Source organism: Canis aureus, chromosome 11, assembly GCF_053574225.1.
Source record: "Canis aureus isolate CA01 chromosome 11, VMU_Caureus_v.1.0, whole genome shotgun sequence".
NCBI lineage: Eukaryota > Metazoa > Chordata > Mammalia > Carnivora > Canidae > Canis > Canis aureus.
This window is the reverse complement of record NC_135621.1, coordinates 17,746,624-17,773,956: the sequence shown is the minus strand read 5'-3', so window position 1 is coordinate 17,773,956 and position 27,333 is coordinate 17,746,624. Positions and strand designations below refer to the sequence as shown.

Genomic DNA, 27,333 nt, shown 5'->3' with positions numbered 1-27,333 from the left:
TTAAAATAAAACTGCTGAGTTTTCCGTTTTATCTAAATTAGTAAATCTTGGATAAATTTAATAAAATTCAACTCAACAAATACGTATTGGATGTTACACATCTTCTTTATAAACATGCTCCAACGAAACGAGGAAAGCATAGCACAGAGCTCAAACCCTCGTAAGACATGTTATAGTCTAATAGAAGAGTGAATCACAGCACTTTCTCAAGACAAAAACAAACATAGGTTTTGATGATTTTCTTTCTTCTGCTCTTTGTTCAGTCTCTCTTTCTATAGGAAGGCTATATTACACCAGTTGTAGAAGCTGGGAGGGAAAATGAGAAAACTTGTAAGTAGTCCAATAGAAGGTAAAGGACATTGATACTTTAAGGGCATCAGATGACTTTGGTTCTGTTGGCACCAGAGACTAATGTATCACTAAATGCAGCTACAAATTCTCCAGAGCTTGACTGTAGAACTGCTCGTTATTGGTCAGTTTGGGTTCCCATGACAAAATTCCACAGGCTGGGCTACCCAAGGAATGGAGAGTTATTTTCTCATAGTTCTGGAAGTTGGAAGTTCCAGATCAAGTATGAGCAGAACTGGTTGGCATACAGACGGCCAACTTCCTCCTGTGTCCTCACGGGATCTTTTCTCATCACATGCAGAGATTGAGACAGAGAGAGAGAGAGAGAGAGAGAAAGAGAGAGAAATTCTAGCATTTCTTTCTTCTCTTATAAGCACACCAACCTATCAGATCAGGGTCCTACCCTTATAACCTCATCCTTCACTACCCCCTTACAGGCCCCATCTCCAAAAACAGTCACACTGGGGGTTAGGGCTTCAATACATAAATTTTGGTGGTGGCGCACTTACAATTAGATGCTATGTCATCTATTAAATTTCCCCTGAATCTCACAGTTTAAAATAACAAAAGTTTCTGTGGTATAAGACTTGGGAAGAGGCTTCGTTAGGTGTTTGTGGCTCAGAGTCTCCGGTGAATTTGTGGCCAACACATCAGCTGGTGTCTGGTGTTCTGAAGGCGAGGCTAGTCCTGGAGGATTTACTTAAAAGATGGCTCACTCACGTGGTTATAATTCCAAACCATCACAGCCCCCTGATAGTATTCCTAGCTCTATGATCTTTATAGATACACAGCAGTGCCTTAAAACTTAAAGAAAAAAGAGAGGAGGATCAATAAGAAATAGATGAGTTGGATTATTTACTCTGAAATTCAGAAAGAAGTCTCAGAGGACTCAACTCCTGGTATAGTAGGGATGACAAAAAAGGGAAAAGACCAGCATTTTATCAGCATAACCTACAGAAGCCTGGTTCTTACTAGTTCACAACAGTTTGCATGTCAGCAAAGAAAAAATTCTGGTAATTGTTTGTATTTTAATGTCATATATTAAATAATTTATTTTTTTACCAGAATATCTCTTGAGTTATCGTGTAACAAAGACATTGGCCTTCACAGAAGATAGGCAGATATGATTACTGCAGTTCTTTTCCGGTGTATGTTCATTGGTCCAGAGAGTGTCATTTTCCGAGGCTGTGGATATGTGCTTCAGTTTGGGTCTTGCACAGCAAGATACAGCACATTGGTCTCCTTTCGCTTTAGCATAGTCAATGGATTTTTTTTTCCCTGTTGACTGGATAAGCTATTTCAAGAACCAAGAAGAAAACAACAGCTCAAAGACGTTTTAGATGCTGTCACAGGAAATGTTTCCTGAACAGATAGATATTCAGGGGCCAGAAAGACCTCTACCTTGCGATATTGAAGCCAGGATTATAATGGCTTTTAAAATGGTAGTGTGAAAAAAAAATGGTAGTGTGGTCGGCACGGAACTTTCACCAAGGATAGCGCTGCAACTTCTGGCCTTGCTTCAGAATTGCGAAGACTCTCTGGCCTTGTAACAGAATTCCAGGGGAAAGCCCTAAGGAAGAGACTGCACATCCGAGTCCCAGAAACTTGAGCAGGGGTCAGCCCTCTGACTCCTTTTCCTCTACTACAACATGAGAAGTTAGGGTTCGTTGCTTTCTGAGGCCTCCTGAAGCTCCACAGTTCTGTGATTATTATTTTGAGGTAGAAAATATAGAATGTCACTTACTTGATTGGAATGTGCACATCAATGAAAGCAATGAGCTGTAAAAGATGCAAGTTAATCTCCTACACGACCAAACCAATTTAACATTTAATATTTACAAGAACTTTTTAATGAAATGAAAACTACCTGGGGTATAATGTACATCAATGTTAACATTCTGTGATAACAGTGAGGAAAGCCTAGAGCTTTACAGGCACTGCGATGACCAAAGAAGTTGCCTATGTTTAACGAAAAATTCAGGAATCCTCCAATATACAACACTTTCTCTATAACATCTGGTATCAGCAAATTAGATAAGACCAGACATATGATCTTAGGATAAATGTCATCATGTTCATCGTCTCCAATGGGGTGATGATAGATAAAACATTTCTAAGCACATTATCACACCGGAGAGATTAGGGCAGGGAGGGAACTAGAATATTTTGAGTAATCTAGGTTGAAGCCACAGTGCTCAGCTATTTATAGATTTCATTTAATAAAGCTGTTTTTTTAAAAAATTACTTAAACAAAGATGAGACATTGTTAGCCCAGGTAAAGTCTTGCTGTAGGCCCAGGGACCTGAGAGTGACCTTTGGCTAATCATCTAATGTGGATTCACCGTGATGCTCTCATCTGCAAAATTAAGGGTTTGGAGTGCTGGGTCTCCCTGTGCAGATTTAAAGACACACCTGTAATTGATTATCTCTCTTTCTTCTACTAATTAAAAAAAATATATTCATGAGAGACACACACACACACACACACACACACACACACACAGAGGCAGAGACATAGGCAGAGGGAGAAGCAGGCTCTATGCAGGGAGCCTGAGGCAGGACTCGATCCTGGGACCCCAGATCACGATCTGAGCAGATGCTCAACCTCTGAGCCCCCCAGGCACCACTTTCTTACTAACATTAATCAAATTAAACATATTTAGTTTCTTTAGCTGCAAAATGAGAAATGCATCTTCCATGGTTGCTTTAAGGGTCACATGAAACACTGAGCATCAACTCTCTCACACAGGCCCAGCAGGTGGCAGGTATCTTATGTACTAGACCTCATCCGTACATTCTCTTAGCCTCCATGTTCTTTCTTTTTTCTTTTTAAACTAATTTTTGTCTAGGTTTTCCATTAACAGGGCCAATAAGGTTGTAATAATAATACATTTTAAGTTTCTTTGCGCAGATGAACCTAGATGGAATCAAATGTTATCTCCATCAGTGTACATTGTTGATAGTGGTAAAAGAATTGTATATTTGTATTTTTATGATAGTATGAAAAGTTCATAAATATGTATGTATAAATAGAACTCTTACATCCTGTGAACCCGTCACCTTAAACTCTCAGTACTTGGAGGAGATGTGAGGTCATAGGCATAGAGTGACACTTAAGATGCGGAATTGGTGCTTTGGTTAAGTAAATGCCAAATCATTTTCACTAAAATTAAAATTAAAAAAAAAAACTACATTAAGAGAATGTACTTGTTTTGCCAGTGGTCCCTTTCCTCCTTCATTCCCTTCTAGTCCAGGATCTTAGGCTGGCTTCTTGGGGACAGGTGTGATAGCACTGGGGCACACAGAGGCAAATCCTAGAAATCCATCCAGAGGGAATTCATGCCTGAATATATACTATGTAAGCTTTTGCCAGAGAGCTCAAATCCACAAAGTGAAATGTTGGATGTGTCATGGTCTGTTCCTCCAGGGAGGACAGGCCTGGCACAGGTCAGACTAAAGGATATTTGGTGAGTGATAAAATGCAAAGAGAGAAAAAAAAAAAGGTGTATTAATAGCAAACAAAATGGCATGAATGTTAAGGCAAATTAAATATGATCCCGGTAGTTCACGTAGGTGGTAAGATGTTCCAGTTTCTGAAGGATGCTGCAGTTCTTTCAAGGGCCTGCAGTGGAGGCCCCTGCCAGCTTGTTTCGTGGGCTCACCTTGTCAGGACGCCCATCTGGCTCCCTGGCTCACCTTCTGGGGTGAAGCTGCCTGGCTGGCCATCCGTAGCATCTGGAGCCCAGGTGCTTACATTGTGGATCAGCGAAGTGCTCACGGCCACCTGCTGTGTCCACAGTGGGGAATGTAGTAGCTTGATTTTAACCCTAAAAAACGAAATATGCGAAGGCTGCTGAATGGTTTTACTCTCAATCTCTGTCTCACGTCCGTGTAACGCTATTTCGACACAGCTCATCGCCCCATGTCCGTGCAAGTTGTGGGGAGACATAAAAACATTACCTCAAAAAAAAAAAAAAACCCAAAAAACAAAAAACAGCATACTTCCAAAGCTTGCCTGGAAACCCTTTTCTTGAACGCTGAGTCATCAGGTAACCTATACACCCCAGCTGACCTTTGATGCCCTCAGTGTAGGTCTGTTGTTGTCCCATAACTACTGAAAACACCCTCTTTAATTCCTGAAAAGCCCAGGTTTGGACACTACATTACACGGTTATTCGGTAACCTCCTCTACAATGACATTAAGAACCCAACATTCTTCCTAAGACTCTACTCCTTTCTACTTTTAAGCATTGAATTCAAAGCTGGATAAATAAACTTCCTGCCTATAGCTCAAAATCTAGGCGGATGATTCTAGAGCAACCTTCTAGGAGGAGATGCTGGTCCATGCAAGTGCTGACAGAAATCGCCCGACGTTTAGGGCCAATGCGGTCATTGCTAAGGCAAGCGACGGTAGAGGACTGCAACGGCAGAGTTGTGAGCTCATATTCACGGTAAGTTTGTCGCCATAGGGTTATGGGCCCATCTCTGGGTTCTCTGTTCTGTTCCATGGGTCTATGTGTCTGTTTTGGGGCCAGGACCACACTGTCTTGATGACCACAGCTTTGTAGTACAGCTTGAGGCCCGGCATTGTGATGCTTCCCACTTTCCTTTTCTTTTTCTTTTTCCAGGCTTGCTTTGGGGTCTTTTGTGGTTCCAGACAAATTTTAGGATCGTTTGCTCCAGCTCTGTGAACAATGCTGGTGTACTGTGATAGAGATTGCCTCAAAAGTCTGGATGGGGGAGGAGGGGCAAGATGGGGGAAGAGTAGGGTCCCCAAATCACCTGTCCCCACGAAATTACCTAGATAACCTTCAAATCATCCTGAAAATCTAAGAATTCGGCCTGAGGTTTAAAGACAGAACAGCTGAAACGCTACAGTGAGAAGAGTTCACGCTTCTATCAAGGTAGGAAGATGGGGGAAAAAGAAATAAACAAAAGGCCTCCAAGGGGGAGGGGCCCGGCGAGGAGCCGGGCTAAGGCCAGGGCGAGTGTCCCCAGGACAGGAGAGCCCTGTCCTGGAGAGCAGGAGCTGCACCAATCTTCATGGGCGGAAAGGGGCTCGCAGGGTGTTAGAGCAGGACCCAGGAGGGCGGGGATGCCCTCGGGCTCCCCGGGACACTAACAGGCACCTGCGCCCCGGGAGAGTGCGCCGAGCTCCCTAAGGGCTGCAGCGCGCACGGCGGGACCGGAGCAGCTCGGAGGGGCTCGGGCAGGGGAAGAGGCTCCACAGAGGGGGCTGCGGGGCGGGAGCAGCTCGGGGGGCTCGGGCGGCGGCTCCGCGGAGGGGGCTGCGGGGCGGGAGCGCGAATCCACCAGCGCAGGCTCCGGAGCACAGGGCGCCGGGACACAGCCCAGGATCCGGCCTCCCCCGGGACAGGCAGAGGCAGGGAGGGCCCAGGACAGCAAGGACGCTCCTGCCCCAGCTGAGCAGATCAGCGGCCCCGCCCGGAGCCTCCAGGCCCTGCAGACGGAGATCTCCAGAGTTCCTGCGGGGGCTGAATCCAGGTTTCCAGAGCTGCCCCGCCACTGGGGCTGTTGCTCCTGCGGCCTCACGGGGTAAACAACCCCCACTGAGCCCTGCACCAGGCAGGGGCAGAGCAGCTCCCCCAACTGCTAACACCTGAAAATCAGCACAGCAGGCCCCTCCCCCAGAACACCAGCTAGACGGACAAGTTCCAGGGGAAGTCAAGGGACTTAAAGTTTACAGAAACAGAAGATACTCCCCCGTGTTTTTTTTTTTTTTTTTTTTTTCGTTTTTTTTTTCTTTTTTGATTTCTGATTGCTTTCCCCACCGCTTTTTCCCCTTTCTTTCTTTTTCTTTCTCTTTTTCTTCTTTTTCCCTTTTTTCTTCCTTTTTTCTTTTTTTCTTTTTCTCTTTTCTTTCCTTCTTTCTCTCTTCTCTTTTTCTCCTTTTCCCAATACAACTTGTTTTTGGCCACGCTGCACTAAGCAAAATGACTAGAAGGAAAACCTCACCTCAAAAGAAAGAATCAGAAACAGTCCTTTCTCCCACAGAGTTACAAAATCTGGATTACAATTCAATGTCAGAAAGCCAGTTCAGAAGCACTATTATACAGCTACTGCTGGCTCTAGAAAAAAGCATAAAGGACTCAAGAGACTTCATGACTGCAGAATTTAGATCCAATCAGGCAGAAATTAAAAATCAATTGAATGAGATGCAATCCAAACTAGAAGTCCTAACGAACAGGGTTAACGAGGTGGAAGAACGAGTGAGTGACATAGAACACAAGTTGATGGCAAAGAAAGAAACTGAGGAAAAAAGAGACAGATAATTAAAAGACCACGAAGAGGGATCCCTGGGTGGCGCAGCGGTTTGGCGCCTGCCTTTGGCCCAGGGCTCGATCCCTGGAGACCGGGAATCGAATCCCACGTCGGGCTCCTGGTGCATGGAGCCTGCTTCTCCCTCTGCCTATGTCTCTGCCTCTCTCTCTCTCTCTCTGTGTGACTATCATAAATAAATAAAAAAAAATAAAAAAAAATAAGACCATGAAGACAGACTAAGGGAAATAAACGAAAGCCTGAGGAAGAAAAACCTATGTTTAATTGGGGTTCCCGAGGACGCCGAAAGGGACAGAGGGCCAGAATATGTATTTGAACAAATCATAGCTGAAAACTTTCCTAATCTGGGAAGGGAAACACACATTCAAATCCAGGAAATAGAGAGATCCCCCCTTGAAATCAATAAAAACCGTTCAACACCTCGACATTTAATAGTGAAGCTTGCAAATTCCAAAGATAAAGAGAAGATCCTTAAAGCAACAAGAGACAAGAAATCCCTGACTTTTATGGGGAGGAATATTAGGGTAACAGCAGACCTCTCCACAGAGACCTGGCAGGCCAGAAAGTGCTGGCAGGATATATTCAGGGTCCCAAATGAGAAGAACATGCAACCAAGAATACTTTATCCAGCAAGGCTCTCATTCAAAATAAAGAGCTTCCAAGACAGGAAGGAACTGAAAGAATATGTGACCTCCAAACCAGCTCTGCAAGAAATTTTAAGGGGGACTCTTAAAATTCCCCTTTAAGAAGAAGTTCAGTGGAAGAATTCACAAAAACAAGGACTGAATAGATATCATGATGGCACTAAACTCATATCTGTCAATAGTAACTCTAAACGTGAACGGGCTTAATGACCCCATCAAAAGGCGCAGGGTTTCAGACTGGATAAAAAAACAAGACCATCTATTTGCTGACTACAAGAGACTCATTTTAGACAGAAGGACACCTATAGCCTGAAAATGAAAGGTTGAAGAACCATTTACCATTCAAATGGTCCTCAAAAGAAAGAAGGGGTAGCCATCCTTATATCAGATAAACTAAAATTTACCCCAAAGACTGTAGTGAGAAATGAAGAGGGACACTATCTCATACTTAAAGGATCTATCCAACAAGAGGACATAACAATCCTGAATATATATGCCCCGAATGTGAGAGCTGCCAAATATTTAAACCAATTAATAACCAAAGTGAAGAAATACTTAGATAGTAATACACTTATACTTGGTGACTTCAATCTAGCTCTTTCTACCCTCGATAGGTCTTCTAAGCACAACATCTCCAAAGAAACGAGAGCTTTAAATGATACACTGGACCAGATGGATTTCACAGATATCTACAGAACTTTACATCCAAACTCAACTGAATACACATTCTCCTCAAGTGCACATGGAACTTTCTCCAGAATAGACCACATACAGACAAATTGGGTCTGAACCGATACCAAAAGATTGGGATCGTCCCCTGCATATTCTCAGACCATAATGCCTTGAAATTAGAACTAAATCACAACAAGAAGTTTGGGAGGACCTCAAACACGTGGAGGTTAAGGACCATCCTGCTAAAAGATGAAAGGGTAAACCAGGAAATTAAGGAAGAATTAAAAAGATTCATGGAAACTAATGAGAATGAAGATACAACCATTCAAAATCTTTGGAATGCAGCAAAAGCAGTCCTAAGGGGGAAATACATCGCAATACAAGCATCCATTCAAAAACTGGAAAGAACTCAAATACAAAAGGTAACCTTACGCATAAAGGAGGTAGAAAAAACAGCAGATGGACCCTACACCCAGCAGAAGAAGAGAGTTAATTAAAATTCGAGCAGAACTCAACGAAATCGAGACCAGAAGAACTGTGGAACAGATCAACAGAACCAGGAGTTGGTTCTTTGAAAGAATTAGTAAGATAGATAAACCATTAGCCAACCTTATTAAAAAGAAGAGAGAGAAGACTCAAATTAATAAAATCGTGAATGAGAAAGGAGAGATCACTACCAACACCAAGGAAATACAAACGATTTTAAAAACATATTATGAATAGCTATACGCCGATAAATTAGGCAATCTAGAAGAAATGGACACATTCCTGGAAAGCCACAAACTTACAAAACTGGAACAGGAAGAAATAGAAAACCTGAACAAGCCAATAACCAGGGAGGAAATTGAAGCAGTCATCAAAAACCTCCCAAGACACAAGAGTCCAGGGCCAGATGACTTCCCAGGGGAATTCTATCAAACGTTTAAAGAAGAAATCATACCTATTCTACTAAAGCTGTTTGGAAAGATAGAAAGAGATGGAGTACTTCCAAATTCGTTCTATGAGGCCAGCATCACCCTAATTCCAAAACCAGACAAAGACCCCACCAAAAAGGAGAATTACAGACCAATATCCCTGATGAACATGGATGCAAAAATTCTCAACAAGATACTAGCCAATAGGATCCAACAGTACATTAAGAAAATTATTCACCATGACCAAGTAGGATTTATCCCCGGGACACAAGGCTGGTTCAACACCTGTAAAACAATCAATGTGATTCATCATATCAGCAAGAGAAAAATCAAGAACCATATGATCCTCTCATTAGATGCAGAGAAAGCATTTGACAAAATACAGCATCCATTCCTGATCAAAACTCTTCAGAGTGTAGGGATAGAGGGAACTTTCCTCGACATCTTAAAAGACATCTACAAAAAGCCCACAGCAAATATCATTCTCAATGGGGAAGCACTGGGAGCCTTTCCCCTAAGATCAGGAACAAGACAGGGATGTCCACTCTCACCACTGCTATTCAACATAGTACTAGAAGTCCTAGCCTCAGCAATCAGACAACAAAAAGACATTAAAGGCATTCAAATTGGCAAAGAAAAAGTCAAACTCTCCCTCTTTGCTGATGACATGATACTCTACATAGAAAACCCAAAAGCCTCCACCCCAAGATTGCTAGAACTCATACAGCAATTTGGTAGCGTGGCAGGATACAAAATCAATGCCCAGAAATCAATGGCATTTCTATACACTAACAATGAGGCTGAAGAAAGAGAAATTAAGGAGTCAATCCCATTTACAATTGCACCCAAAAGCATAAGATACCTAGGAATAAACCTCACCAAAGAGGTAAAGGATCTATACCCTCAAAACTATAGAACACTTCTGAAAGAAATTGAGGAAGACACAAAGAGATGGAAAAATATTCCATGCTCATGGATTGGCAGAATTAATATTGTGAAAATGTCAGTGTTACCCAGGGCAATATACACGTTTAATGCAATCCCTATCAAAATACCATGGACTTTCTTCAGAGAGTTAGAACAAATTATTTTAAGATTTGTGTGGAATCAGAAAAGACCCCGAATAGCCAGGGGAATTTTAAAAAAGAAAACCATATCTGGGGGCATCACAATGCCAGATTTCAGGTTGTACTACAAAGCTGTGGTCATCAAGACAGTGTGGTACTGGCACAAAAACAGACACATAGATCAATGGAACAGAACAGAGAACCCAGAAGTGGACCCTGAACTTTATGGTCAACTAATATTTGATAAAGGAGGAAAGACTATCCATTGGAAGAAAGACAGTCTCTTCAATAAATGGTGCTGGGAAAATTGGACATCCACATGCAGAAGAATGAAACTAGACCACTCTCTTTCACCATACACAAAGATCAACTCAAAATGGATGAAAGATCTATATGTGAGACAAGATTCCATCAAAATCCTAGAGAAGAACACAGGCAACACCCTTTTTGAACTTGGCCACAGTAACTTCTGCAAGATACATCCACGAAGGCAAAAGAAACAAAAGCAAAAATGAACTATTGGGACTGGATCAAGATAAGAAGTTTTGCACAGCAAAGGATACAGTCAACAAAACTAAAAGACAACCTACAGAATGGGAGAAGATATTTGCAAATGACATATCAGATAAAGGGCTAGTTTCCAAGATCTATAAAGAACTTATTAAACTCAACACCAAAGAAACAAACAATCCAATCATGAAATGGGCAAAAGACATGAACAGAAATCTCACAGAGGAAGACATAGACATGGCCAACATGCATATGAGAAAATGCTCTGCATCACTTGCCATCAGGGAAATACAAATCAAAACCACAATGAGATCCCACCTCACACCAGTGAGAATGGGGAAAATTAACAAGGCAGGAAACAACAAATGTTGGAGGGGATGCGGAGAAAAGGGAACCCTCTTACACTGTTGGTGGGAATGTGAACTGGTGCAGCCACTCTGGAAAACTGTGTGGAGGTTCCTCAAAGAGTTAAAAATATACCTGCCCTACGACCCAGCAATTGCACTGTTGGGGATTTACCCCAAAGATACAGATGCAGTGAAACGCCGGGACACCTGCACCCCGATGTTTATAGCAGCAATGACCACGATAGCCAAACTGTGGAAGGAGCCTCGGTGTCCAACGAAAGATGAATGGATAAAGAAGATGTGGTTTATGTATACAATGAAATATTACTCAGCTATTAGAAATGACAAATACCCACCTTTTGCTTCAACGTGGATGGAACTGGAGGGTATTATGCTGAGTGAAGTAAGTCAGTCGGAGAAGGACAAACATTATATGTTCTCATTCATTTGGGGAATATAAATAATAGTGAAAGGGAATATAAGGGAAGGGAGAAGAAATGTGTGGGAAATATCAGAAAGGGAGACAGAACGTAAAGACTGCTAACTCTGGGAAACGAACTAGGGGTGGTAGAAGGGGAGGAGGGTGGGGGGTGGGAGTGAATGGGTGACGGGCACTGGGGGTTATTCTGTATGTTAGTAAATTGAACACCAATAAAAAATTTAAAAAAAATTCACACTCTCAAAAAAATAAATAAATAAAGAACTATTAGTTTATGTTTTGGGACACACGATGTATAAAGATGTAACTTTGTGTAATAAACAACCAAATGGAGTGGGAAAAAAAAAAAACAAATAAAAGACAACCTACGGAATGGGAGAAGATATTTGCAAATGACATATCAGATAAAGGGCTAGTTTCCAAGATCTATAAAGAACTTCTTAAACTGAACACCAAAGAAACAAACAATCCAATCATGAAATGGGCAAAAGACATGAACAGAAATCTCACAGAGGAAGACATAGACATGGCCAACATGCATATGAGAAAATGCTCTGCATCACTTGCCATCAGGGAAATACAAATCAAAACCACAATGAGATCCCACCTCACCCCAGTGAGAATGGGGAAAATTCACAAGGCAGGAAACCACAAATGTTGGAGAGGATGCGGAGAAAAGGGAACCCTCTTACACTGTTGGTGGGAATGTGAACTGGTGCGGCCACTCTGGAAAACTGTGTGGAGGTTCCTCAAAGAGTTAAAAATAGACCTGCCCTACGACCCAGCAATTGCACTGTTGGGGATTTACCCCAAAGATTCAGATGCGATGAAACGCCGGGACACCTGCACCCCGATGTTTCTATCAGCAATGTCCACAATAGCCAAATTGTGGAAGGAGCCTCGGTGTCCATCAAAAGATGAATGGATAAAGAAGATGTGGTTTATGTATACAATTGACTATTAGCCATTAGAAATGACAAATACCCACCATTTGCTTCAACGTGGATGGAATTGGAGGGTATTATGCTGAGTGAAATAAGTCAATTGGAGAAGGACAAACATTATATGTTCTCATTCATTTGGGGAATATAAATAACAGTGAAAGGGAATATAAGGGAAGGGAGAATAAAAAGACTCCTAACTCAGGGAAACGAACTAGGGGTGGTGGAAGGGGAGGAGGGCAGGGGGTGGGGGTGAATGGGTGACGGCACTGAGGGGGTCACTTGACGGGATGAGCACTGGGTGTTATTCTGTATGTTGGTAAATTGAACACCAATGAAAAATTAATTTATTTAAAAAAAAATTCTGGATGACTTTGGATAGAATAGACATGTTAACAATATTTGTTCTCCTAACCCATGAGCATATGGGATGTTTTTCCATTTCTTTGTGTCTCCTTCAATTTATTTCGTAAGTGCTTTGTTCTATAGTTTTCAGCGTACAGATCCTTTACCTCTTCAGTTAGGTTTATTCCTAAGTATCTTATAGTTTGGTGCAGTTGCAAACAAGATGGATTCCTTGGTTTCTTTTTCTGCTACTTCAACATTGGTGTATCGAAATGCAGCGGATTTCTGTGTGTTGATTTTATATTCTGTGACTTTGCTGAATTTATGATATCAGCTCTAGCAACTTTTTGGTGGAGTCTTTTAGGTTTCCTACATAGAGTATCATGTTGTCTGTGAATAGTAACAGTTTAACTTCTTCCTTGCTGATCTGGATGCCTTTTATTTCTTTTTGTTGCCTGATTACTGAGGCCAGGACTTCTAGGATTATGTTAAATAACAGTGATGACAGTGGACATCCTGCCGTGTTCCTGACCTCAGGGGAAAAGCTCTCAGTTTTTCCCCATTGAGGACGGTATTTCCTATGGGTCTTTCATACATGGCCTTTGTGAAGTTGAGGTATGTTGCCTCTATACCTACTTTGTTGAGGGTTTTTATCAAAAATGACTGTTGTATTTCATCAATGCTTTTTCTGCATCTATTGAGAGGATCATATGGTTCTCATCCTTTCTTTTATTAATGTCCTGTATCACATTGATGGATTTGCAGATATTGAACCACCCTTGCAGCCCATGAATAAAATCTACTTGATCATGGTAAATAATTCTTTTAATATACTGTTATGTTTGATTTGCTAGTATCTTGTTGAGAATTTTCTGCATTCTTTTTCATCAGGAATATTGGCCTGTAATTCTCCTTTTTTAGTGGGTCTTTGTCTCGTTTTGGTATCAAGGTGTGGAATGAGAGGATATTCCTAAATTCAAGCCATAGTGGGGCAGAAACACTACCCATTATGCAAAGATTGGTGTCTTGGTGATTAAACATTTGATATTACCCTTGGGAACACATCAGGTCCTGATTTTATCACTTAGAAATTTTTTTCTTGTTTGCTATTTTGACTTTAACAGATGCAAAGTACAGTAGGTATATGTCCAAATTTATGTATTAAAAATTGGAACTTGAAAAATACTACATTAGGTATTCAAAGTCACAGAGTGAGCCAGTAGTAATACATAGAGGGAGTAGATCACAGGTTTTCTAAATTCTTACTTGCTGCTCAGTTTATTAGCATATGCATTGAAAATCTGTGGATTAGGGGCCTGCACCTGGGTGGCTCAGTCGGTTCAGCATCTGACTTTTGGTTTCTGCTCATGTCATGATCTCATGGGTCACGGGATCAAGTCTCAAGTTAGGTTCTGTGCTCAGTGGGGAGTCTGCATGAAGATTCTCTCCCTCCACCCCTCCACCCACTCTCTTTCAAAATATATAAATAAATCTTAAAAAAAATAAATCCGTGGATTAAATTACTGGGAAAAATCCATTTTATAACTTTTCATAATGGACATAAAAGTCCTTCCTTAGGCATACTAGTTATGATTTTATTTAAAGATATACTTACCTTGATTCTGTCTTGGTATTTACAAGGCAGTCAGAACCATTAACCTGAGATGACATTATTTTCAGTTGACATTAAACTACATATGCTTATTTTAGGTAACATTTAGAATCCTAAGCTTGGTTTAACAATTGGTTACATCTTTCCATCAATGAATGCTTTTTCTATCTTTGAATTCTCTTAAGTATAACCTGTTTTTTGTTGTTGTTTTTGTTTGTTTTGCAAAGGTTATACATTCATACAATAAAAATTCAGAAGGAATTTAAAAAAATAACTTTAAGACTAAATCCTCTCTTCTTCATCTCCACATAGGTCAGTATCCTTCCCCAGGATACTGTCCACCATTCCTACTTTCTGGTATATTCCTCCCTCTAATTTATTGTTTGAGAGATGCACATGTACACATGCATAATTTTGTTGTTTTTACACAGAAAGGTACTGTACTAAATCTAATAGTCTATGCCTTGCTTTAAAATAAATCCCTATGTGACATAGCATTCTTTTTTATATCAGTTTATTTATTTTTAAAGGTTTTATTTATTTATTCATGAGAGACACAGAGAGAAGAAGGCAGAGACACAGGCAGAGGGAGAAGCAGGCTCCCTGCAGGGATCCTGACGTGGGACTCGATCCCAGGACTCCAGGATCACACCCTGGGCTGAAGGTGGTGCTAAACCACTGAGCCACCCAGGCTGCCCTTTTATATCAGTTTAAATAGAACTGTCATACTCTTCTTAATGGTGCACAGTATTTCACTGCATGTATAAGCATGATTGATTTGAATCAGCCCTAGTTAATAAACATATGTCTTGTATTTCTAGTGCTGCTCTAAATGTCCTTGCACATCTATTATTTTCCTCAAATGTAAGGAAGCTAAATAACAATGAATCGGCTAACTGGGTAAAAGGATATATGAATTCAAAAATTTTGTAAATATTGTCAAATTGTGACAGTATTTCAGTTTACATTTCCTCCAAGAGAAATCAGGAGATTGGAGAATGGTTCTTTCCTCAATCCTCCCTCACAATGTGTGGAATCAAACTTTTAGTTCTTTGTCCTTATGCTATGTGAAAAAATAGTATCTATTTGTAGTTAAAATTTATAATTTTTGTTAGAAAATTAATTTTGTCATTTTACTCTGTTTAACACTCAATTTCTATGAAATGTTTATATCTCTTTCCCTGGAGGAAGGGAACACTAGTGGCTTCAATATATCCGTATAAGATGAAGAGATAAATCAGTGATTTTAAATCATGGATAGAAGTTACATTTTGGGGGGAGGCTGAGCAACAATATAATGCCTGGACTTGTTATACACATACAATCTTATGATACAGAAAAAAATATCTAGTTTTAAAGCTATCTTGTTTTACCTGTTGTTATATTGGCATTTTTTTTTTTTTACAGAAGCTTTATTTGTGTCTTAACAAATATGACAAATTATATATTTGGTCATCAGTATTTTTCTTATTGATTTGTGTTTTTTATTATATACAAACAATGAAAAATTGAATAATTCATACAAAACATCCCCTTACAATTTTTGTTCTTTGACTTACTTTATGATTATTTTTTCCTAAGGTGATTTTTTTGTGTGCCTGTGTTGTCAAATTTATCATAAACATTTTCTTCTGTGGAATCTAGATTTTGAGTAATTTTGTGAAAAATTTGTCCCATGGAGTGCTTTTTTAAAAATTACTTTGTAAGTATATATATATATATATATTTAAAAAGCCATCTTGACACTTCACACTATACATAAAGAGCAAAGCAAGATTGGTTACAGATATAAAAGTGATAGGTAAAACATAAAAGTCTTAGAAGAAAACATAGGAAAATATTTTTTGCCAGTAAAGTGTGCAATTTTTTACTAAGAAATTAGAAGTGCTAACCTAGGGGCTGGGTGGCTCAGTCAGTTAAGCATCCAGCTCTTGGTCTCAGAGTCATGAGTTCAAGCTCCACACTGGGCTCTACACTGGGTATAGAGCCCACTTAAAAAAAAAAAAAGAAAAAAGAAAGTGCTGACCTAAAGAAAAAAAAAACAGATAAAATAGATATTATTAAGATTAAAAACTTTTATTTATCAGATAAAGTGAGTAAAATAAGCAAGCACAGACCAAGAGAAGATATTCAGAAGATATATTTGGGAAGGTATTTACATTCAGAATATCTAAAATCCTAAAACAATATCCTTTAAAAAGATAAAAACAGACAACCCAACAGATAAATGATCAGAGACATTCATTTCACAAAAGAAGAAAATTAAATATGCAATAGGTATATGAAATTTCATCAAAGAAATACAAATTAAAGTTACAATGACATACTACCATATTTTCATCAAAATTATTAATGTTTTAAGATGCTGACAATATAAAAGTATTGGTGAGAATTAGAGCAACTAAAATTTTCGAAAACTTCTTATGGGAATGTCAATTGGAAATTTGGCAAAATTACAGCTAAACACGTGAATATCCAAGTACACTATTCCCAACAGAATTACTTACATATGTTACCAATAAAAAGTACAAGAATATATGTAATATTCAAAAATTGGAAATGTTTACATTTTCATCAATAGAAGAATAAATGTGGTATGTCACACAATTGGTATAAATGATATTGCATTCAACAACCACATTAAAAAATATGAATGAATTTGACAAACCCATAAAGCTATGCACCCTTAATGAGAGTATACTCCCAACAGGGTGAAGATTGATTCTTGGAAAAAATGATCTTATTCTTTTTATATGCACAAAATCACAGATATAACAGGATTGGAGAATGCTTCTTGAATGCTGTCTCAAACCTACTTGCTACTAGCTCCTCTCTTTTCAAGCTGTCTTACCTCCCTGGTTGCAGGAGAAATTCTGGTGCAGGAGCCCTTGTTCTCCTGAGTTTTCAATACTGCGCCATGAAGCAGAGTTTTCCATATTGCAGTACATGATACTACACCCACTTACTTGCCATAAGACCCATCTGTGTGAGTACAAATTTCTGATGGGTGGCTATGGCCTTCTACTTATTGCTGAGGATGCCTGAAGTCACGATGCTGACTTAGCCAGACCTAACCCAAATGCAGCCACGGCTGGTCAATGCAGTTCCATGCTGGAGTCCAACCCATAGAGGGTAGTCCGTATTATCCTGTCGGCTTGGTTTTTGAAAACTGTACAGACTAAGGGCCTGCAGCTGGTTTTTGTTTTGTTATCGTGGTTCCTCTTCAGCCTGGTTTGAATAAGTAACCTGACGGGATACAAAAGACCTCTCGTTGAATGAGACTGACTTCTGGCAAACCAAGGTTTTACACATATTTTGGTGGTTTGTGATCCAATAGTGAAGCATGTCTTGTGTGACCAAAACCAGTCTCTGGAAGCAGAGGCTGGATACTTCATATTTTCATGATGTTTGCCTATTTTTTCCCTTTCTCTTGTGCTCTCTCATTTTCATCAGTTACTTGTGATAATATTTTTCATATCATTAACCTCCAAAGTTATAATTAAGACATCATTTTACCATTCAAACGAGTCACTGCTGCTTCTAAAGAGTAGAGCAAAAGACGGCTACAGAGAAAGAAGAGGCTTTCTCCGGAACTGTTCCTAAAGTCAGAGTTCCTGCGTTATGGACCATGTTGGAATAATACGGAGGAAAAGAAACTATAGTTGGCATTCTGTTCTCTTAACTTGAAGCCACCCAGGAACGTAGCTGACCTGTCAGGCAAGAGAACAGATTCCCAGATAAATACTTCTCCCACCTTGGTGGTAACTTTCTGGATAGAAACTATTGTTCTTTTCTGTATCTTTCTGGGAACCTTGTGAGAAGCTAATCTTGAGCCTTCTAAAGCTTCAGAGATGGGCTAAAAAAAATCCAATCATATTATATGGTCTTGGCTGATAATTCTTTTCCTATTTTTCCAAATTCAAACAAGACTCAGTAATGTTGTCCAAAATTTTTTAAATCACAAAAAAGAGCACACACTCTCAGATTACAGTATAAACATGGCTAAATAATATAACCTCAGGATCATAAAAATGTCCTAAATGTGAGCATCTAAGCACCTGCTTGGAAAGGACTCAATGAAATTGGCTGTGTCTCTTCAATATGGAAAACATCATTTTCAAGAAACAGCCTTGTTACCCAGTACTTTAAATGAAAAAATATTGACATTTCCCATATTTTATTCTGATTTTTTTATAATAAACAAAATAACATATTATGGATAAATTTGGAATCTTTTATATACCTCTACAATTTTACATTATTATTTATATCCCCCAGAAAACCATTGCCTAGAATTTAGTATGACTTCTTCCACTACCCCATACTTTAATAATTTTTCTAAATATATATTTATCCATAAACACTAAGTAGCAATATATCTTGTGCTTTAATTTATACAATTAGTATAATGCAGTTTACATCATTCAATTATTGTGGACTTTTTTCCCCATGTCACACATTTTTGAGATCTACACATGTTGAAATATATATGTCTGTTCATTGACATTCATTATCCATCCCCCAGGAGAAATTAAAGTCCCAAATAAAGCCTTTTTAAGAGTAGTAAGTGATTTGAGCCCATAATTCTCCCCAATTTTATGTCTTATTATTCTTAATCTGCAAAAAAAATGTCAATTGCTCTTGATCACTTTTGATAAAATCATTGGTAGTATCATCATATATTTTATAAATTCCGTACCTGCTAGTTTTTCCTATTCCCTCCCCCTCCCTCCCTCCTTCTCCCATTCCACCCTCTCTCCCTTCTATTTATCCTTCACTTTAACTTCTGAAGCAGGACAATTAACTATCAATCATGTTATAGTCTTGTTTTCATAGAATAGAGCTGCCACTGGGAAAAGAGGCATGTGGGGCCAATAAGACTATTGTAAGCGGAAGCCATTTATGTCATTTCTGGGCCAAACAGTTAAGTAAAGGAGTTTTGGGGTTTCTTTTTTTGTTTTGTTTTGTTTTTGTTTCTGTTTTACCCTACTTACCTTCATGTTTCAGCTGGAAGCAGAGAACTCAGGGAGTCCTTAGGAATAGGAGAAACCTTGGTCCTTGAGTCACCGTGTGTAGAAAAGTTGTATACTTGCCACCCAGTCACCCCCACCCCCACCCACCTCCCCTTCCACCACCCCTAGTTCGTTTCCCAGAGTCAGGAGTCTTTCATGTTCTGTCTCCCTTTCTGATATTTCCCACTTATTTTTTCTCCTTTCCCCTTCATTCCCTTTCACTATTTTTTTATATTCCCCAAATGAATGAGACCATATACTGTTTGTGCATCTCCGATTGACTTATTTCACTCAGCATAATACCCTCCAGTTCCATCCACATTGAAGCAAATGGTGGGTATTTGTCATTTCTAATGGCTGAGGAATATTCCACTGTATACATAGACCACAGCTTCTTTATTTATCATCTGTCGATGGACACCAAGGCTCCTTCCACAGTGTGGCTACTGTGGACATTGCTGCTATAAACATCGGGGTGGGGTGCAGGTGTCCAGGCGTTTCATCACATCTGTATCTTTGGGGTAAATCCCCAGCAGTGCAATTGCTGGGTCGTAAGGCAGGTCTATTTTTAACTCTTGGAGGAACCTCCACACAGTTTTCCAGAGTGGCTGCACCAGTTCACATTCCCACCAACAGTGTAAGAGGGTTCCGGGCACTGAGGTGGGCACTTGACGGGATGAGCACTGGGTGTTATTCTGTATGCTGACAAATTGAACACCAATAAAAATTAAATTTATTTAAAAAAATAAAGAAGACATGCATGTGGCCAACAAACACATGAGAAACTGCTCTTCGTCACTGGCCATCAGGGAAATACAAATCAAAACCACCATGAGATCCCACCTCACGCCAGTGAGAATGGGGAAAATTAACAAGGCAGGAAACCACAAATGTTGGAGAGGATGTGGAGAAAGGGAATCCTCTTGCACTGATGGTGGGAATGTGACCTGGTGCAGCCACTCTGGAAAACTGTGTGGAGGTTCCTCAAAGAGTTAAAAATAGATCCGCCCTATGACCCAGCAATTGCACTGCTGGGGATTTACCCCAAAGATACAGATGCAGTGAAATGCCAGGACACCTGCACCCCGATGTTTCTAGCAGCAACGTCCACAATAGCCAAACTATGGAAGGAGCCTCGGTGTCCATCGACAGATGATGGATAAAGAAGCTGTGGTCTCTGTATACAATGGAATATTCCTCAGCCATTAGAAACGACAAATACCCACCATTTGCTTCGACGTGGATGGACCTGGAGGGTATTATGCTGAGTGAAATAAGTCAATCGGAGAAGGACAAACATTATATGGTCTCATTCATTTGGGGAATATAAAAAATAGTGAAAAAAAAAAAAAGAAAAGTTGTGTACTGATGCAACATACCCACATTCAAGCACTAATTGAGTGAGAAATAAACTTATCTCAAAACACATAGCTGTGGGGATGTTTGTTACAATAGCTTGCATTATTGTAACCACTGTACTTGTGTATGGAAAACACCCCAGGGAGACAAGGAGTTGATTTTAGCCTGCCCATTATCCCAATCATGTTAACATTCCCCATATACTCCCACAGCATCTTCGACTTGAAACGTCCAGTTGTAAGAGAAATATGTTCTGCGGATGTAATGCACGACACGGTGAGTATAGTTAACAATATCGTACAGTCTATTTTTTTTTAATTTTTTTAAATTTATTTATGATAGGCACTCAGTGAGAGAGAGAGAGGCAGAGACACAGGCAGAGGGAGAAGCAGGCTCCATGCACCGGGAGCCTGACGTGGGATTCGATCCCGGGTCTCCAGGATCGCGCCCTGGGCCAAAGGCAGGCGCCAAACTGCTGCGCCACCCAGGGATCCCTCGTACAGTCTATTTAAAAGTTACTAAGAGAGTGGATCTTGAACGTTGTCATCACAAGAAAAAATTGTGAATATGTGAGGCACTGGGTGTTATCTAAACTTACTATGATAATCATTCTGCAATATATACATACATTAAGTCATGATGTTGTAAACCTTAACGTCATGTAATGCTATATGTCAATTATTTTTCAATAGAGCTGGAAAGAAGACACCATATAGACCTATAGCCTACCTTACTTGACAAACATCACCAGATTGTCTCAGGCAGACGTAAGTGTTTCTTCTATATATTTCTCAAAGCGGGTAAAGGGGCATTTGTTGAAAATGCCCCTACTTCCTTCCATATGAGACTTTAAGCTTCATAAGTGGTAGAAGTTTATTGGTATCTTCCCAGTGTCTTGGCTGTTGGATAAGTATTTGCAAAAATAATAATAATAATAACAAAATAAAATAATAAATGAATAAATGTGTGGTCTTTAAGAGTTGGTTTAGAACTATTTTCTTACAGAGACAATTAGATAACATGGAGGGATATTTTTAACAGACTTCATTGAAAATAGGACAGCGTTGCTAGGAAATAACTGCATTGGATATTTTGATAAACACTTAGGATCAAAAGGCTACATTTAGCCTAATTAGAATGATTATTTCAATTATTTTAAAGGTAAAACCTAACATACAGGTTTATTAGCCATTTGAGATCTAGACAAATCCTTTCAGACACTAGGAGAGAAATGTTATTTCATTAATTATGAAAAGTGTCAGACTTCCAACCAATTCTAATGATGACACAGCCCAAAAGAAGAAATTGCGCATCAGTTAATGTATTTTTCATCCTCTATTACGTTTTTATATACATTCAGAAATATTTCTAAATTTTGGAATTTCTTAGAAGTTATTAGAAATAACACATGGTTTGTTTAAAATCAACTGAAAACATTCTCCAGTATTTGGAAATTTTGGCAAGACATTGAATCTATCCAGGTTTACCCAGTGACAAGCCCTAGGTCTGTGCTCTGGAGTAGACAGTTGTGCTGGTTGGTTTCCTAGTCACTGTCTGCTCTCACTTCTAGTAGAAGACTCTCAAGTGACCATTTCTTCTTCCTACTTGTTTGCATCCTTGAGAAAGTACCATTAATTTTCATCGCCTGCCCCTACAAGATGTGGGCACGCAAACCCAGCTGAGCCTGTTAGACTCTCTGGTACATTGATGGGGAGTTGAGTGACCCAGGTCTTGGGGACGGGGAGGAACCCTGACTGGTCAGAGCAGCCGCCTGACTCTGTCATTTTATTCTTGCTCCCTCAACCTTTGGGGCTGTTAGTTCTTGCTTTGTCCCAGCCGAGGTTTCCAGTTCTTCGTTCAGCAAATTCCCCTTGGTCTCAGACAGCCAGGGAGGGACCCGTTGCAACCTAAGCACCATCAGAAGACCTGTTATCATGATCTGGTTTCAGCATTACTTGAATGTCATCTGATCATTTCCTTCGTCCAATTTGGATACCACGATTGACATTTGTCAAACTTTTTTCAAATCTGAAAGAAGCAAACGAACATGGCAGCTAATTGACCCCAAGCCTCCAGGGCATGGACTTCAGAAGTGATTTGCCAGACATGACAAATTAAAACCATGACTAGAATGCTCTGTGTTTCTAGAAGTTTACATTTTTAAAGGGTTTTCATGCTATCATCTTATTAAATCCTCATAAAAGCTCTCAAGTGGATAAAAAGGGAAATATTACTCCCATCTTCAAGAGAGGAAATTAAGTTTGGAAAAGAAAGACACCAGTGAACCCTTGAGTTAAAGGGAAATGTCATTTCAGTAAAAACATTTTGCATAACAAGTCCAAGACTACAATGCAAAAGCACGCCTAGGGAAATCCTTTATTATTTTATTTTATTTTATTTTATTTTATTTTATTTTATTTTATTTTATTTATTTTATTTTATTTATTTTATATTTTATTTTTTTATTATTTATTTTATTTTATTATTTTATTTTGTTTTCATATCTCATTGATTTCATTTTAATCATTGCAATCTGTGTATGTTGTTGCTGTAACAGTTAGTCTCTAGGTGGTTGGCCGTTTCTGCACAGACTCCTCTGGAGACTTTGCAGATGGTTTTAGGTCTCCAGGTGTCTCTACACACAGCATGTTACTTGGATCAGCAGAATTCCTCTGGGCCTCTTGGTTCTGCTCTAGATGAAGCTTATTTTGTTCACTGTCTTTATCAGCTGTTGATAACAGACAAATCTGTGGGTCCTGTTTCTCTCATGTGCTTCTTGAATAGGTGGTAGAGATGTCAGAGGGTCTTTGGCTGCACCAGCTCACAGGGGCATCTCTACCTGCCTAGTGGTCTTGTCCACCTTGGCACTGTCCCTCCACTTGCATTGACAGGGGACCAGCCTCTCCTTCCTTTCTTCTCTTGTGATTAGTTATTAACCCCTGATGATCAGTTGTGGGTGGTTGTTTCCCACTTGTATTTGGTGGTTCAATATATCTGTTAGGTTCTCATCCACGTTGAAGCCAAACCGTTGAGAAGTTATTTATTTTTAATGTAATTATATTATGGAAAAGAAACTATCTTGCTTTACTTATTATTTATTTTTTTACCATCTTGCTTTAAAATAAAAATAAAAGACTTGGATTTCAGTTCAATATTTATCCTTCAATCTCCATTCCTCAGTAGTGCTATTCATACTAGCCTGGTTAACAATCTTTAATTGTGTAAAATCTAATAGTGACTTTTTATTCAAATAATATATACAGACGTATGGCATTATTATGACTCAATGAAGCTGATGATTTTCACTTTCAGTGGGGTCATGAGAGTCTGCACTCAAGGCCCTGGCAAAAACAAAAACAAAACAAAAACAAAAAAAAACCTTCTTTTCTTTCTTTCTTTTTTATTTTTTTACATTTTGTTTACCTATTCATGAGAGACACACAGAAAGGCAGAGACACAGGCAGAGGGAGAAGAAGGCTCCCTGCAGGGACCTAATGTGGGACTTGATCCCGGGACCCCAGGATCATGACCTGGGCCGAAGGCAGGCGTTCAACCAGTGAGCCCCCCCGGTGCCCCAGAATCCATCTATTTTTAAGAAATGTTTGCAAATTACTCCACACAAATTACATACACGGGGATGTATTATAAGCATACATACTTATATCTCAAAAATAGATTTAGTCTCTATTAGTAAATGTCTGGAAAATAATATTTGATTACTTGTAACTATTGCTACAATAGTTTCATTACTATTATATTCATAACTATTATATTTCATTACTTGTAACTATTGCAAGTTAAAATATTCCCTTTTTATGGCTTACAATACATTGACTCTATTTCTTTCTGTTCTTTTCTTGTTGGAAAAAAGAAACAACCAGCCACCACCATTTCTAAAATAGACTTCATATCTCTGATGACTATTTTTAAATTACTTCTCAATTTTTCTACCAGGCTAAATTACCTCTTTTATTTTAACATTTTTTTTTCCTAATAGGTCTTGTTTTTCAACCTTTGCTCATCCCCTTTGCTTAACCCTTTCTAAACTTACTACCCATATTAAATTGCAATTGATTCATTCATTTGGGTGCCTAGTGGACATACAGAACTCTACAAAGTGTCTTTCATCCATATTCTTGTGATTTCAGCCAAGTACAGAAATTTTGATATAAATTTAAACAGCATTCTCTATAATGCATTAGAGGTTAAAAGATGAAGCCTGTGAAGGTTTGACTTCATCAGATAAAACCTGCCCTCACTATGGATTTTTAGGTGAATGGAGGACTGTAATTCACAGTGTCATTGATCATTCAGAAAAGTATTTTTCTTTCTCATCAGATCGCCCATGCATCTACAACTTCTAGGTTTCTGTGACAATATTTAAACATCTCCCTTTCACAAGTGTAAGAATGAGAGAAGAAACAAACTCTACAATTCAGATCTGTTCTGTATATACCAGTTTGTCTGTTTTCGTTGGCAAGGTAAGAAAAAAAGAAGGAAAGAAGAAAGAGAAAGAAAGAAAGAAAGAAAGAAAGAAAGAAAGAAAGAAAGAAAGAAGAAAGAAAGAAAGTTAAGCAACTAGCCTGTTGTTTTGTTTTAACTGACAACTTTTTTTTTTCCTTAATGGCCTGAAGCATTTTGACTAAACTTTAGTTAAAAATAGTCACGTTTGTATCAGTGGACATAGACTTTAATTTTTTTTTTTTTTATTTGAAGCAAGAAAGTCAAGAGTTCACATTTTAGCTTTCAAAGTTGTCTATCCTTCCTTCAACCTCTTTTCCCTTCTCATTCTCAATCCAAGATCATTAACTAATGCTACTAGTCAACTAGTTGCTAGTAAAACCACCTTCCATATACTTCACAGGAATGGCTATTCAACACTTTTCCCCACTATAGCTACTTTTTGGTACCTGTTATAGAACTGTAACTGCTCACCCTCTGGAGCCCACTAATGAGTCTGCTCCCAACAAGCTATGTGACCTGTTTAAGTCAAATTGCCATTTTGTTTCTCAGTTTCCCCATCATCTCTATTTAGCTTCCAAATTGGTCTAGTGCATAAATTAAAGGCAGACTATTGCATATAAGATTCGTTGCACATTGTCTAGCGTGTAATGAGTACTGCTAAAATAAATTCTATTAAAATACATAATATTCATCAATGTTATTAATTCATAAAATGAAAAAAAAAATCATAAAATGGAGACACCCAAGCATAGTGAGGCAAGGCTAGTTACTATAAATGATAATCCCCAACATCCTCAACAAGTTTGTCATGGTTTTAAAAGTTTAAAACTTATCTGAATATTAATCTAAATGAACTCTTTTTTTTCTTTAAAAGTAATACCATAGAGCCATAGAGGAAAGTACAAAAATATCAAAAAGCACATGGATCCCTTCTGATGAAACAGCAGTCTTTTTGGTTGTTAGACATGAAATTTACTGTTGCATAATTGAAAGGAACTGCTTCAGACAAAGAAACATGAAAATAAAATAGAATTTTTAGAAGTTCAAAACCTTAAATCTAATAATAAATTTATCTACCCTGCAGGTGACCCAACAGTCATGATTAATTAGATTCCTAATACATTAAAATTTCAAACTGCATTTTCAGAGTTTGAGGAAACATATCAAAAGTAGGTGGAAACATACTATAATTGCATCAGATTTAGAAAAGTATTGTGTGCTTTCTCTAATTGCCCCCTCCTTTGTAACAACATCAAGTTAAACATCATTTCTAAATTATCCTTATTTTACAAAAATGCCCACAATAAAAGATAAAGTATATCTTCAGAAAGAAAGATCTTTCTCCTGCTAGGGTAATTGTCTATTTAAGGTAGTTTATTATAGACGTGTTTCCAGCTGTAAACTAAGGATTTGGGCAAATGGTTTTGTCCAGTTCCTTGAAAAGCCAACATTTGTTCTTTTTTGCTTTTAAAGCCTTCATGCATTTTTGCTATTCTAAAGTAATGACGTGAAATGCACAAAAGTCAGAACTACGGGTGTGTAATTGAGAAATTTATTCATATAATGGCAAGTCAACTAAAATTTGGTGGCTAAGTGTTAATAATAATTTGGGTATAGATGTCATGGAACTGATAAAACACAAGATTTTATAACATTTATGAATACTACATTATGTTATCCCTTCTAAGAAAATATCTGTACTTTCAATCTGGTCGTGACCTCCTGCTATATTGGAATGCATGCTGAATGGAGCACCAGGAGGACTAGCTTCTGGCCTTGGTGTTCCCGAGCAGCTCCTGAGACATCAGACAGGTGTCCATTCTGAACCTCCATGTCCTCACTAAGAAAGCTGTAGCATTTAAATAGAGAAAATAACTTAACGTGTGGCGTTTTGTTGGCTGTTAGATGAGAAATGGTATATGAAAACACCAAGTGTAAAGTGAGGCTCATGGTAATCATTCAGCAAGTATAAATTGCCCTTTGTCTGTTTGAATTCCCTTTCCTCTCTTTCCTCCCTTTACTCCATTCCCTTTTCTAACGTCTGGCCTATAGGTTAAACTATTTACAGATTATCTCGTTAGTCTCTAGGTTAGTTTCTCTATAGTCTCTCTAGAGCTCAAGAGAATATAACTTTGAATGTACTTCTGGTTTCCCTTCAAAATGACTCTGTAGAAGGCCAATAATGCAGTTGTCTTTTTATATTCTAGACATTTTTGTACATTATCTTGTTTTGTGCTTATATAACTGCAAAAAGAGACTTTACTAGGAGAAAGTAGGTGTACAAATTATGCAGAGTGTAAATGATATTTGATATTAGAACATATGCTAATGGAGCCCTGGAGCCTTGATACAGATAGAA

At 38.8% G+C, this 27,333-nt stretch overlaps 1 long non-coding RNA gene across 1 annotated transcript in view; it reads left to right on the top strand.

Annotated features, from left to right (window-relative positions):
- Window positions 1-27,333, top strand: part of LOC144322963 (uncharacterized) — a 39,334-nt gene that overhangs the window by 6,183 nt on the left and 5,818 nt on the right. Inside the window, exons 2-3 of the long non-coding RNA XR_013388538.1 lie at window positions 20,723-20,786; window positions 21,203-21,277. This is a non-coding gene — a long non-coding RNA (uncharacterized LOC144322963). The remainder of the gene's footprint in view (window positions 1-20,722; window positions 20,787-21,202; window positions 21,278-27,333) is intronic.